Here is a 13,664-nt window from a genome sequence, read left to right on the forward strand (position 1 = left end):
AACTATGTACACCACATAGCTCACCAAGAAATACATATGACGGGACTCCGAAACAACATATAATACACAAGAATTTCAAACTTTGGAAACAACGGAAACATATTCAGGACCATAAAGACTTTAAAGAACGATAAAGCCCTAACTGTACAAACAACACCAAGGGATAAGACAATCATGGAAAATATCTCTAACCAAGTGGTACAAAACGAATCAAAAGTAATCCACAAGGACCCAAAGGATCCAAGCAATACCCTTACTGTGCAATCAACACTAAAGGCAACTCAAAAATTCAAATCTTTACTTTGAGACTTTCTTTTTCCCTTCTGTGAATATTCATTAGGACTCATCTCCCTTACTGTGCAATTAACACTAAGGGCAACCAAACTTTTTATCTCTAACTTGAGACTTGTTCCCTTCTGTGAAGCAACATTAGGGCACCTGATTAAACTGTTACTCTATAACAAAATTCCATTTATTCTTTATATTGAATTACCAATTACCAATAATATCTTTTGAAAAGAACTTTCATGCTTTTGGTTGTTATATATACCTTTCGATTAGTTTGAATCTGATGGCGCATTAGGCAATATATACGTTTCCTTATTGATAAACCTGGCTCAGTCATCTATCTCCCCATGATTGATATTACCAAGGGCTATTCGCAGGTGCCATTAAACCCAGAGGACAAGGAAAAAATCTCCATCCCTAGAGGACTATTTCATTCTAAAGTCCTTCCATTTGGGCTCCATGGCGCTCCCGCCACATTCCAGAGATGAATGGACCAGATTTTACGGCCCTATTCCAGCTTTTGTTGTGCTTATCTGGACGATATTGTCTTTCAAAGAAGATCCTGGGAAGTTACATCTGTATAAAGTTAATAGAGCCCTAAGACTAGACAGCCTAACTGCCAACCTCAAGAAATGCCAATACGTCCAATCAGCAGTAAAATACTTGGGTTTCTTCATGGGAAATGGGGTGATTCAACCGCAGTTGAAAAAGTCTGGCCGGTTCAAGAAATGCCAGTCCCCAAGACTAAGAGAGATTTAAGTGCTTTCCTGGGACTTAACAGCTACTACAGGAGGTTTATCCCTAATTATTCCACCATCACCTCCTGTTTGACCAGTAATGTTAAAGAATGCCAAACTTCAGAATTACAATGGCAAAAAGAAGATCAAGCCGGTTTTGATACCCTGAAATACATTCTATGCAGTGAGCCATCTTGAAGGTTCCCAACTTTAAGAGAGTTTTTGCTTCAAACAGATGCTTCCAAAGTGGGGATAGGAGCAGTTTTATCACAAGAATATGATGGAGTGTAACATCCCATGCTTTACATCAGGTGTGAACTATTCCCACAGGAGAGAAATGATGCCACCATTGAATTGGAGGCTTTAGCAATAAAATGGGCCATAGGATACCTCAGACATTACCTCATGGGTAGGAAGTTTAAACTAACTACGGAACATTCACCCCTTACATGGCTCAGTCTTAAAAAAGAAACCAACCCAAGGTTAATGTGTTGGTTTCTTGATCTTCAACCCTGTTTTAGTGTTGAATACTGAAAGGGAACGGAACAAGGAATGTTGATTTCCTGATTATACCCACAAGCATAAGCTCTGTCTTGCTTGTGTTAAGGGCCAGGCCATTGGAGCACATCCAACTTTGAATAAGCAGATAAATTCTGTTGATGTTGAGTTCGTCATCGGAGAAGACACCAGAGATGGGTATGATACACTAAGTATCATCAGCATAATTAGTAAACTCAATGTTGTTAGTGTCCAAGAAATCAAGAAACGGAACTGTAAAGAGATTATAGAAAATCGGCGAGAGACAGGCTCCCTGAGGAACCCCTTGCGTCAACTCCTTGATATTGGCATCAGCTATGTTGCTGCTCACTCCAGTAATGATTTTTCAAGAAAGAGGTGACCCAAAACCGCCTACGACGACAAGAAACCCGCCACCTCCCTCAACCTGGAGACCAGTAATGTATGGTCTACCAGGTCGAAGGCGGTGGATAGGTCCAACAGCATCAGCATGCTGGGGTCACCTTGACCCATGTGTCTAAGGAGCCTAGATTTTAAATCCAACAAAGCAGACTCTGTGCCATGTTTTTCCCGAAAGCCAGACTGTCTCTTATTCAGGATGTTGCCATTTTTTAAGTGAGCCAATAGTTGGACAGAAGCCACTTTATCAAGAATCTTAAGAAGAAATGGGGAGTTAGAGATTGGCAATAGTTAAGTGGGTCATCGGGCGAGAGATCAGGTTTTTTTAATAAGGGGGTCACCCAAGAGTGCTTGATGCATTTGGGAACCTCACAGTCCCTAAAAGATACATTGACAAATTTACAAAGTATGGGTATGAGTGAGGTGGCACAAGCTTTAATAGCTAGGGAAGGACAAACATCTCCCTTACAATTGGAAGGTTTGAGTTTTTGAACAATAGTTGTTAGTTCTTCTTCTGAATCCCTAGATGTCGTCACTTCTCCCCAAGAGGGAGCCCTTCCCGTGAGGCCAGGGAGGTGAGGCTGCTACCCAATAGTCCCTGTCGGGCTTGTGCATACCAAGAGGATCTCATAGGAAGAGGCTCTACCTCTGGGGAAAGGGACGAACATCTAGGGAGAATGTGGTATGTTCACCTTAACCCAGCCTCACGACCCCTGTACATCTCGATGTCATCCCTAACCAAACCATGTACATGTGTAGGGCAAAAGGGTTAACCTGTACTGAGATGGAGAAGAACATAGACTACCTTAGGAAGACTTGTCGGATAAGTACTGAGACGAGCCAAAGATGCGAAACAATGAAGGACGCACTCTGGAACAGAGGTGAGCTTTGTAGAAAAATATGAAAACTGTTGACATACTAACAGTAGAAGGACTCAATATGAGTCAAGCCGCCCCTGGGGGAGCCACGAGCTGGGAAGCCGTTTCGGTGCGGGAGCATGAAGAGGCGGAAGAGCGAGATGTGGTCAGGAAGAGTGAAGCATCTCTAAGGAGTTTGACGCTGAAGGACTCCTCCAGAAGCACAGCAGAAGGAAGAGGGTAGACCACTCTATCTGAAGCAGGCGCGAGAACTGCAGAGAGCCAGAGACTGCGGAGCAGCCGCAGCAGGGCCAAAGGACACAGAAGATGTGGGCAACCCAAACGTGGACCCCAGGACAGACCGCAGCCCGCCAGAAAGATCCCTGGAGGTATGGGAGCACACAGACCAGCTGGTGGGGACACAAGAGGGTTTTTGGAAGTACATGAAAGTAACAGAGACAAATCATACGAGCTGGGTGAGAAAAAGACCCACTTGCATAAAGAGAAACTTTAAGAGCCATAAAGGTGAGGAATTCTCAGTTAGGAGTTATCATCAAGCACCAGGCTTTTCAAAAGAGAAGCAAGAAGAAGTTCCATATCATCTTCTTCGTGGCAGTACATGGCAGGAGAGTGAACCATGTCTGCCAGATCACCACAGCGGAGAGAAAAGACTCTGGGAGCCGTACCCACAAGAGAAGAGTAATACAAGTCATCTTCTTTGTGGCAGTACCTGACATGAGAGTGAATCAGGCCTGCCAGATCCCCATAATAGAGAGATACGGGGCTGGGACCCACACATATAAGAGAAGAGTAATATAAGTCATCTTTGTTACATAACAGTCAACCCAGTCCAAGATAAGGGAGTTATTCTCCTGTACCAAGAACATTGACGCAACCTTCTAAGTTAAATTATAAGTGTAAGGGACAGAAGAAGAGATTTTGACACAGGAAGGTGGACTTTTTAGTTTACAAGAACATTCTGACGTACCACTTTAGCATTTTAGTTGAGCGAGGGAAACCCCTTATAGAAGTAGGGAAAGTTAGGTTTTATCCTTTATTGGTGAATAAAAGTCTATAGCAACCACCATGCCACCTGTGTGTCAGTCTCCTCCTTCTGCACCCTTACAGTGGGTGAATAACAAAACAACACCTACATCCTGTGGGTCCATCCTCACATGTCATCTCCCTCCTAGCTGTACTCCAATGCATTAGTTTTGCTTTAGCGCCACCCAATAGTACAAAATTAATAGCAAAAGTATTTTTGCAGCCAGGAAGACCTGTCAAATTAAGAAGGTGATGGCAAAGAAGCTTTGCAGATCAAAGCTGAGCCTCATTTACAAAAAAGCAGAGTACTGCCACAAGGAGTTCGGACAAATGTACAGACATGAACCTTAATGTACCCAATGGCTCAAGAGGCTGACAGTTACTCTGGGTCTCATTGCAAGTTTGGCAGTATTTCTGGAGAAAGTACCACTAGCTCACTTACTGATACCACCGCAATATGACAGGTAAATCCTCCAGATTCTGATTTGGTGTTATTCCAAATTACAAAGTCCTGCAGGCGAGCATTGGACTGCATGAATTCCACCATTGGTAATTCCTATAATTTTTAGAGGTAAAGTGAAGGAAATACCATCTGCTAAGTGTAGGTGGCATTTCCTTCACTTTCCCTCCAATGTCATAATATGGTGGTGTGGTAAAAGTGGAGGTAATACTACTAGCTCCCCTTTTTTTATCACACAAACCACGTAATAAGGCTCAAGGTGCCCGCTCAACCAAAACAGACTTTTATGATCAGGTTCCATCACATTTAGGTAGTTAGTCCTAATGTTTGTAAAGTCCTGCAGCATCTTCATGAGTGAATAAGCAGATAAATTCTGTTGATGTTGAGTTCGTCATCGGAGAAGACACCAGAGATGGGTATGATACACTGAGTATCATCAGCATAATTAGTAAACTCAATGTTGTTAATGTCCAAGAAATCAAGAAACGGAACTGTAAAGAGATTATAGAAAATCGGAGAGAGACAGGCTCCCTGAGGAACCCCTTGCGTCAACTCCTTGATATTGGCATCAGCTATGTTGCTGCTCACTCCAGTAATGATTTTTCAAGAAAGAGGTGACCCAAAACCGCCTACGACGACGAGAAACCCGCCACCTCCCTCAACCTGGAGACCAGTAATGTATGGTCTACCAGGTCGAAGGCGGTGGATAGGTCCAACAGCATCAGCATTCTGGGGTCACCTTGACCCATGTGTCTCAGGAGCCTAGATTTTAAATCCAACAAAGCAGACTCTGTGCCATGTTTTTCCCGAAAGCCAGACTGTCTCTTATTCAGGATGTTGCCATTTTTTACGTGAGCCAATAGTTGGACAGAAGCCACTTTATCAAGAATCTTAAGAAGAAATGGGGAGTTAGAGATTGGCGATAGTTAAGTGGGTCATCGGGCGAGAGATCAGGTTTTTTTAATAAGGGGGTCACCCAAGAGTGCTTGATGCATGTGGGAACCTCACAGTCCCTAAAAGATACATTGACAAATTTACAAAGTATGGGTATGAGTGAGGTGGCACAAGCTTTAATAGCTAGGGAAGGACAAACATCTCCCTTACAATTGGAAGGTTTGAGTTTTTGAACAATAGTTGTTCTTCTTCTGAATCCCTAGATGTCGTCACTTCTCCCCAAGAGGGAGCCCTTCCCGTGAGGCCAGGGAGGTGAGGCTGCTACCCAATAGTCCCTGTTGGGCTGGTGCATACCAAGAGGATCTCATAGGAAGAGGCTCTCCCTCTGGGGAAAGGGACGAACATCTAGGGAGAATGTGGTATGTTCACCTTAACCCAGCCTCACGACCCCTGTACATCTCGATGTCATCCCTAACCAAACCATGTACATGTGTAGGGCAAAAGGGTTAACCTGTACTGAGATGGAGAAGAACATAGACTACCTTAGGAAGACTTGTCGGATAAGTACTGAGACGAGCCAAAGATGCGAAACAATGAAGGACGCACTCTGGAACAGAGGTGAGCTTTGTAGAAAAATATGAAAACTGTTGACATACAAACAGTAGAAGGACTCAATATGAGTCAAGCCGCCCCTGGGGGAGCCACGAGCTGGGAAGCCGTTTCGGTGCGGGAGCATGAAGAGGCGGAAGAGCGAGATGTGGTCAGGAAGAGTGAAGCATCTCTAAGGAGTTTGACGCTGAAGGACTCCTCCAGAAGCACAGCAGAAGGAAGAGGGTAGACCACTCTATCTGAAGCAGGCGCGAGAACTGCAGAGAACCAGAGACTGCGGAGCAGCCGCAGCAGGGCCAAAGGACACAGAAGATGTGGGCAACCCAAACGTGGACCCCAGGACAGACCGCAGCCCGCCAGAAAGATCCCTGGAGGTATGGGAGCACACAGACCAGCTGGTGGGGACACAAGAGGGTTTTTGGAAGTACATGAAAGTAACAGAGACAAATCATACGAGCTGGTTGAGAAAAAGACCCACTTGCATAAAGAGAAACTTTAAGAGCCATAAAGGTGAGGAATTCTCAGTTAGGAGTTATCATCAAGCACCAGGCTTTTCAAAAGAGAAGCAAGAAGAAGTTCCATATCATCTTCTTCGTGGCAGTACATGGCAGGAGAGTGAACCATGTCTGCCAGATCACCACAGCGGAGAGAAAAGACTCTGGGAGCCGTACCCACAAGAGAAGAGTAATACAAGTCATCTTCTTTGTGGCAGTACCTGACATGAGAGTGAATCAGGCCTGCCAGATCCCCATAATAGAGAGATACGGGGCTGGGACCCACACATATAAGAGAAGAGTAATATAAGTCATCTTTGTTACATAACAGTCAACCCAGTCCAAGATAAGGGAGTTATTCTCCTGTACCAAGAACATTGACGCAACCTTCTAAGTTAAATTATAAGTGTAAGGGACAGAAGAAGAGATTTTGACACAGGAAGGTGGACTTTTTAGTTTACAAGAACATTCTGACGTACCACTTTAGCATTTTAGTTGAGCGAGGGAAACCCCTTATAGAAGTAGGGAAAGTTAGGTTTTATCCTTTATTGGTGAATAAAAGTCTTTAGCAACCACCATGCCACCTGTGTGTCAGTCTCCTCCTTCTGCACCCTTACAGTGGGTGAATAACAAAACAACACCTACATCCTGTGGGTCCATCCTCACATGTCATCTCCCTCCTAGCTGTACTCCAATGCATTAGTTTTGCTTTAGCGCCACCCAAGACCTGTCGAATTAAGAAGGTGATGGCAAAGAAGCTTTGCAGATCAAAGCTGAGCCTCATTTACAAGAAAGCAGAGTACTGCCACAAGGAGTTCGGACAAATGTACAGACATGAACCTTAATGTACCCAATGGCTCAAGAGGCTGACAGTTACTCTGGGTCTCATTGCAAGTTTGGCAGTATTTCTGGAGAAAGTACCACTAGCTCACTTACTGATACCACCGCAATATGACAGGTAAATCCTCCAGATTCTGATTTGGTGTTATTCCAAATTACAAAGTCCTGCAGGCGAGCATTGGACTGGATGAATTCCACCATTGGTAATTCCTATAATTTTTAGAGGTAAAGTGAAGGAAATACCATCTGCCAAGTGTAGGTGGCATTTCCTTCACTTTCCCTCCAATGTCATAAAATGGTGGTGTGGTAAAAGTGGAGGTAATACTACTAGCTCCCCTTTTTTTATCACACAAAGCACGTTATAAGGCTCAAGGTGCCCGCTCAACCAAAACAGACTTTTATGATCAGGTTCCATCACATTTAGGTAGTTAGTCCTAATGTTTGTAAAGTCCTGCAGCATCTTCATGAGTGACAGATTTATAATGGAAGTTTTGTGAAGGCCAATGAGGCTTCATGGAACATGCTGAAGATCATGGCACCCCACTTTGCCTGGGAGTATCCCAATGTGAAGTCTGTACGTCAACCGATGTACAACTGAGGGTATCTCAAGAGTAAAAAGCAGTTTATTCCCCTGTCTAACAACTCTCTTATTGAGAACCAGCCTGAAAGGTGGGATCTCACATGTTTTCAAGAGCTCATCCATGACACCTACACTGCTGGAAGGAACTTCAAGGTTGCTAACGATGTTCCGTGGCCCTCCCAGTTGTCCTACTTCTAGCATAAAAAAAACGACTGAGTTTGTGGAAGTGGAGATGCTGGTACCAGAGAAGATCAGGTGAACAAGCTCATACAACTGACGAAGTCATTTATTTTATTTATTTATTTATGTATTTAGCATATGTAGAGGTTCCAAGCCCGGGGGCATCTCTGCGCTGGTGGTGCTCGACTGAAGCTCCCACACTTGCCTGTTGCCAACATGTGTCAGTTATTGCATATCTATAGAAACATAACAAACTAATGACGCACCTTTCTATTTTGGCTATAGTGGGATTTTGTTCTTGGATTATTTTATCTTCTCTTCCCGGATTTTGCAATCGCGGTTTCCAAATCACCTGACTCTGGTGTGCAATGTTTCACGACCTGTTCGTTTTGCCTGGCACCTCAGTCTAGCTTATCCTGCCTTCCCACCTCTCGGGCAATCTACTGATCTGGTTCTATAGATCAGTGTGAAAGACTGCCGGATATAAGGGACGCTGACTCTGCAGGTGAAACTGAAACCACATGTTATGTTGTTGTCCGTGTTATCCCTTGTTTGGGGGTCAAGTTGCGGTGAGGACTGTAGCCTACATTTGTCTGTCTGCATCCACAATCTACTACGGTGGTGATTCGGCACAGTACAAAAGCATAGTTATCACTAGTTCGGAAGCACTGTTCTTTTAGAAACCCTGGTGCCTTTGAGCGGGCCCCATTCCGAGTATAGAGTAGAACGAGCCTTGCTTTTAAAGTCTGAACAGTAACAGCCATCGTTATCTTGGAACCTCTGAGCCTCCTGGCTGGGAATGTATGTTATGTTGCATGTTGCACTATATGGTACATGTCCAGCTGTCTCTAGACAACTGCAAGTAATCCCTCACTGGGGTTACACATCACTGCCAGGATACGAGAGCTGCTCCAGGGAATTCCTTTTAGGTGGTGCGACACAGTGGACGTTTGAAAATCCAACAAAGATGCAAGGGCAAAGTCCTTGCTGACTACTTTTTTTCAAAGTCCAGGGGGGCCCCCTCCCAGGACATGTGTGTTATATATTGTTAGCTGTTTGTTAGGCATTGTCATATGCTAGCTCTCATGCAAATGTATGGAGAATGTCACGTTGGAATGTAAAGTGGGTTGTGGAAATCTAGAATGTCGGAATGTGCGGGCCGGTCAGTTATAAGGGCATATTAAAGGTATAAGGACTTCAAAAACCAGCTCTCGTGTATTTATATGATAACTGCTGGATAATCCATAACAATGATGACGAGGGGAAACGTAACTGGTGAAAAAAAGGAACAGGATCACTGAGGCGAAACAAAAAAAAAGAAACAAAACATGAAACAAGTGGCAACATTGAAAAAAAAGACATCGAACAAATGTTAGGATGTAAGGAAAGGCAGACACTGATGAAAGGAGAATTGCACACAAGAAAGAAGACGGTAAGGCACAAAGTGAGGTGACTGTCGTTGAAGCAAATTAATTAAATCAAATTGGAAGGGACAATGCACATAGACAAGAAACACTGCATTATTTAAAAGGATTAACGGACTTACTTGTGGCGCAAGTGTGAGGAAAGTGAGACGTAGCTCTAGGCGTATGATTGCCGTGTGTGCGGAAAATAGAAAAGGTGTCAGAGGAAAGTACATAAAGGTGTCAGGAAAAACGTGCCACTGCCATATTTATAAACAAAATGTTTAATGAAACTGTCATAGCAACCCGTTGCGCGTGAAAGGAAACAAATGAAGCGGGACAGAAAGTAAAGCTGAATCTATCAGGAACATTGCAGAAAGAAATAACATAACGAAAATAAAGGGAAAGCAGAATAATTAGACAAAGAGTAATTAAATTATAGTGGCACATAAGAGGATGTAACAATGCAAGACTGAAATAGCATTAAAATCACATGACCGAGAATAATAATTAAACAATAAGGATAAACAAGTGAATACAGCAATAAAATTGCAATTATAAACTGAAAGAACAATAAAGTTGTAAACAAGTCATAAACAAGTCATGAAAACGAGTGAAGTGAAGTGATACATGACAAGGGAATAAGTGAATGGAAAAATAAAAGCAAAGGGAGAACAGTATACAGCCATTAACCACACAGACAATTATTGAGCATGCTGTCAGGAAATGCAAGCGGAGACATGAGTTCACCTTAGGCCACATTGGAAACAGCCATGTCCGCAAATCCAATTAATTATTTGCGCAGACCAAATCCATTCAATTTAGAACCAGAGGAAGATCAAGGACAGAGATGGCAGGAATGGCTGGATGAGTTTGAAGAATTTTTAAGAGCGGTTGGAAACCAAAATGCTGTCAATAAACTGGAAATTTGTATAAATTTAGTTGGGAAGGAAATGAAAACCATCATCAAAACAATTCCTGCGGAAAAAAAAGGAACATAACTTCTGGTGGCAGCAATAAATAGTCAGATCATAGTTCCGCCAAATCGGGACTATGAGCGATATATCTTTAACCAGTGCACACAAAGCCCACATGAAACCATAGCGCAATTTGCACTGCGCCTTCAGCGAAAAGCAACATATTTTGACTTTACACATTGTAATAATGATGAAGCAATCAGATTAAGAATTATCGAAGGCTGTATATCATCTCAGTTTAGAAAACATTTGCTAAAAAAATCCCTTCCATTAAAAGAAGAATTGGAATTGGCAAGAGTTTACGAGAGAGTCGACACGCAAGCAGCAAATATGGAAAACCCAAAAAGATTAGACAGCATTGCTGCCATAAATCAAGGTCCAAATGCACAGTGGCAAAGAAGATATTCTAACATGTCAGCTGGATTAATACCTCGTCAAGAAGTATGGAACAATAATCCTAGCAACCTAATGGCAAAACAGTGCTACAGATGCAGGTTTGAGTTCCCACATAAAGGTCAGTGTCCTGCCTTAGGACAAATGTGCCTGCATTGTGGTCAAGAAAATCAGTTTCAGACAATGGGCCTCATTACGACTTTGGAGGCAGCCATGGCGCTACTAGCGCCTTGGCTGCCTCCAAAATCGTGTCCAGGTCCGGTGGATCCCCAATCTAGAGAAGAGGGTAGAGTAAGCGGAAGGAAGGGCATGCAGAAATAATATCCGCATCATCGGACTGCCGGAGGGAACGGAGAGCTCGAACCCGATCAACTACGTTGAGAATCTACTGCTGCAGGAAATTGGAGCCGGCTCCCTCACGAAAGGATTTGCAGTGGAAAGAGCGCATAGAGCTCTGATCAAGAAACCACCACCAGGTGCCGATCATTGCCAAAATCCTAAACTATAAAGATCGAGAAAAGATTCTGGAATATTTCCGTAAAGAGGGTACCATCAGTAGAGGGTCGGCTACCATAACGGCATACCCTGACTAGACCTTTCAAGTACAACCGCAGCGATTGAGCTATGTGTCAATCAAGAGACGGTTACGGGAGTCCATCCTTAAATACATGTTGTTAAACCCGGCAAGACTTAAAGTGTTTCATAAAAACAAAGCGATTTTCTTTGAGTCCCCGGAGGATGCTACAAGATGGATGGACACACAGAATTGCCCGGCAGAGGCGGATGACCAGATGAAAGGCGAAGGGGATAAGTTTATCTGATGTAGCTTAGCAATAAATGGAATATGATAAATGTAAGTTGATTAAAGGGGGCTGGTTGGATGACTGACATTGGTTCACCTTGGCATGGACTTGCACTAAGCGAGGGTTATGGCTTCTGTGTACACCTGACAAGAATTTCTGGACTTGAATATAGAATACAGCAGGGGTTGCTTGAGGGGTCAGTGTGAGGAAAGGTTGTGACATAAGAGTAAACAGTGTACTATGGCATTAATTAGGGAGACATGACAGGGAAGCATTCACACCCAATAGTAAGTTTAGTAGGGATACTAGTACAACAGTATCCCCCCGCTGAGTGCTGAGTAGCAGCAGAGGCTGTGAAAGGGACTAGATGCGGGGTAGCCTGATATCCAGGGATGGAGCTTGGCGTCAGTTAGGACAAATTGGGGGGTTTGAAATGGGAGTTTGGAGTGGTGGGTGGGGAGTTGGGGGTACGGGGGCTGTTTGGAGTGTTTGGAATAACGGAAATGAGGGAGCCTGCAATCATAAGCCAAGTCCACCAAAGGGGAGGGCAGGAGCGGAGTTCAGGGATAGAGCTGGGCGACAGTTGGGACGGGTTGGGAAGGGTGGGGGGATGGGAGTTGGGGAGTTTGGAGGGGTGTTACAAGTTAGAGAGCGAGCTTACACCTATACATCACTGCAGGGGGGCGAAAGGGGTGAAGGGCGGAACAGGATATGGATAGAATGGGGAACCTCAAGATAGTGACATGGAATGTCAGGGGGCTCAATAGTTATTTAAAAAGGAATAAGGTCATGATGTTCTTGAAGAGACAGAGGATTGACATTGCCTTGCTACAGGAGACTCACCTAACAAAAGTGAAACAGGAATTGGTGGGGAGGAAGTGGAGAGGGACCACCATAGGAGCGGCATATTCGGCGTACGCCAGAGGGGTTATTACGTGGATTGTACTGCATGTCCCCTTTAAACTGTTACAGTCTACCATAGAGCCAGATGGGAGGATGATACTACTAAGAGGATTAGTGGAAAATAGGGAGCTGAGCATAATCAACATGTATACCCCGAATCAAGATGCTACGGGCTACTTCAGGACCTTATACAGTAAAATCAGTCCATACTTGGGGGGGGGGGCAGTTATATGGGGAGAAGACTTTAATTGTACACTGGACCCCAAGGTGGATAGATCAGATAAGAAGATGGACAAGCCTACTCCGGCAGCTAAAGCTCTAAAGACCCTACTGAAAGATTTCAATCTGGTAGACGTGTGGAGGATGCACCACCCATAGGACAGGCCCTTCTCCCACTATTCCACCCTGCATAACCTGTATACGAGGCTAGACTACATTTTTGCTGCACCAGAGTTGACGGGGGAGATGGTGCGGTTGGAATACAAAGCGAGAGTCCTCTCTGACCACTCGCCTCTGGTTATAACAGGGCAATACTCGCCACCTAGGGCACGGATCCCTACATGAAAATTTAGGGCTGAAGCTCTGAAAGATACGATATTTAGGCAGGATATAAGAAAAGAAATAGTAGAATATTTTGAACATAACACGGAAAGTGTAGACTCGGCTGGTATAGTGTGGGAGGCATTCAAGCTGGTGGTGAGGGTAGCAGCAATATCCAAATCCAAAGGTCTGCTAGGGGGAATAACACATGAGCTGCAAGAAGCAGAGAAGAAAATAGAGGCAATTATGCGAAAGGGCGAGCATTCCCCTGAGGAGGCTGAAATGATGAGACAGTTGCAACAGGATTGTGGGAGCATTGGTTGAGACTATGCAACTTGAGCTATAAAAAATACATGGAAAGACAACACGCGGGGAAGACAAGCCAGGCATGGTACTAGCCTGGCTATACAAGAATGAGATACACAGGCAAACAATTAGAGCAGTACAGGGAATGAATGGACAAATACTGGATACCCAAGATGGGGTCAACAGAGGCTTTTTAGAATTTTACCAGCAACTGTATAGGGATGCTGAGGAGGGTGAAGCGGAGAAGGTGACTGAAACGTTGGCAGATATTGGCCTTCCCAGGTTGGGGAATGCGGAGAGAGAGACCCTAGAAGTTCCAATTACAGCAGAGGAACTAGAAGCAGTGATTCAGCTTTTACCTACTAGTAAGGCTCCAGGGGTGGATGGACTCCCTAGCGAGTTCTGTAAAACATACGGAGGAGGGTTCAGAGATACCATAAA

Source organism: Ambystoma mexicanum, chromosome 3p (genome assembly GCF_040938575.1).
Source record: "Ambystoma mexicanum isolate Mex_15411 chromosome 3p, UKY_AmexF1_1, whole genome shotgun sequence".
NCBI classification, from domain to species: Eukaryota; Metazoa; Chordata; class Amphibia; order Caudata; family Ambystomatidae; genus Ambystoma; species Ambystoma mexicanum.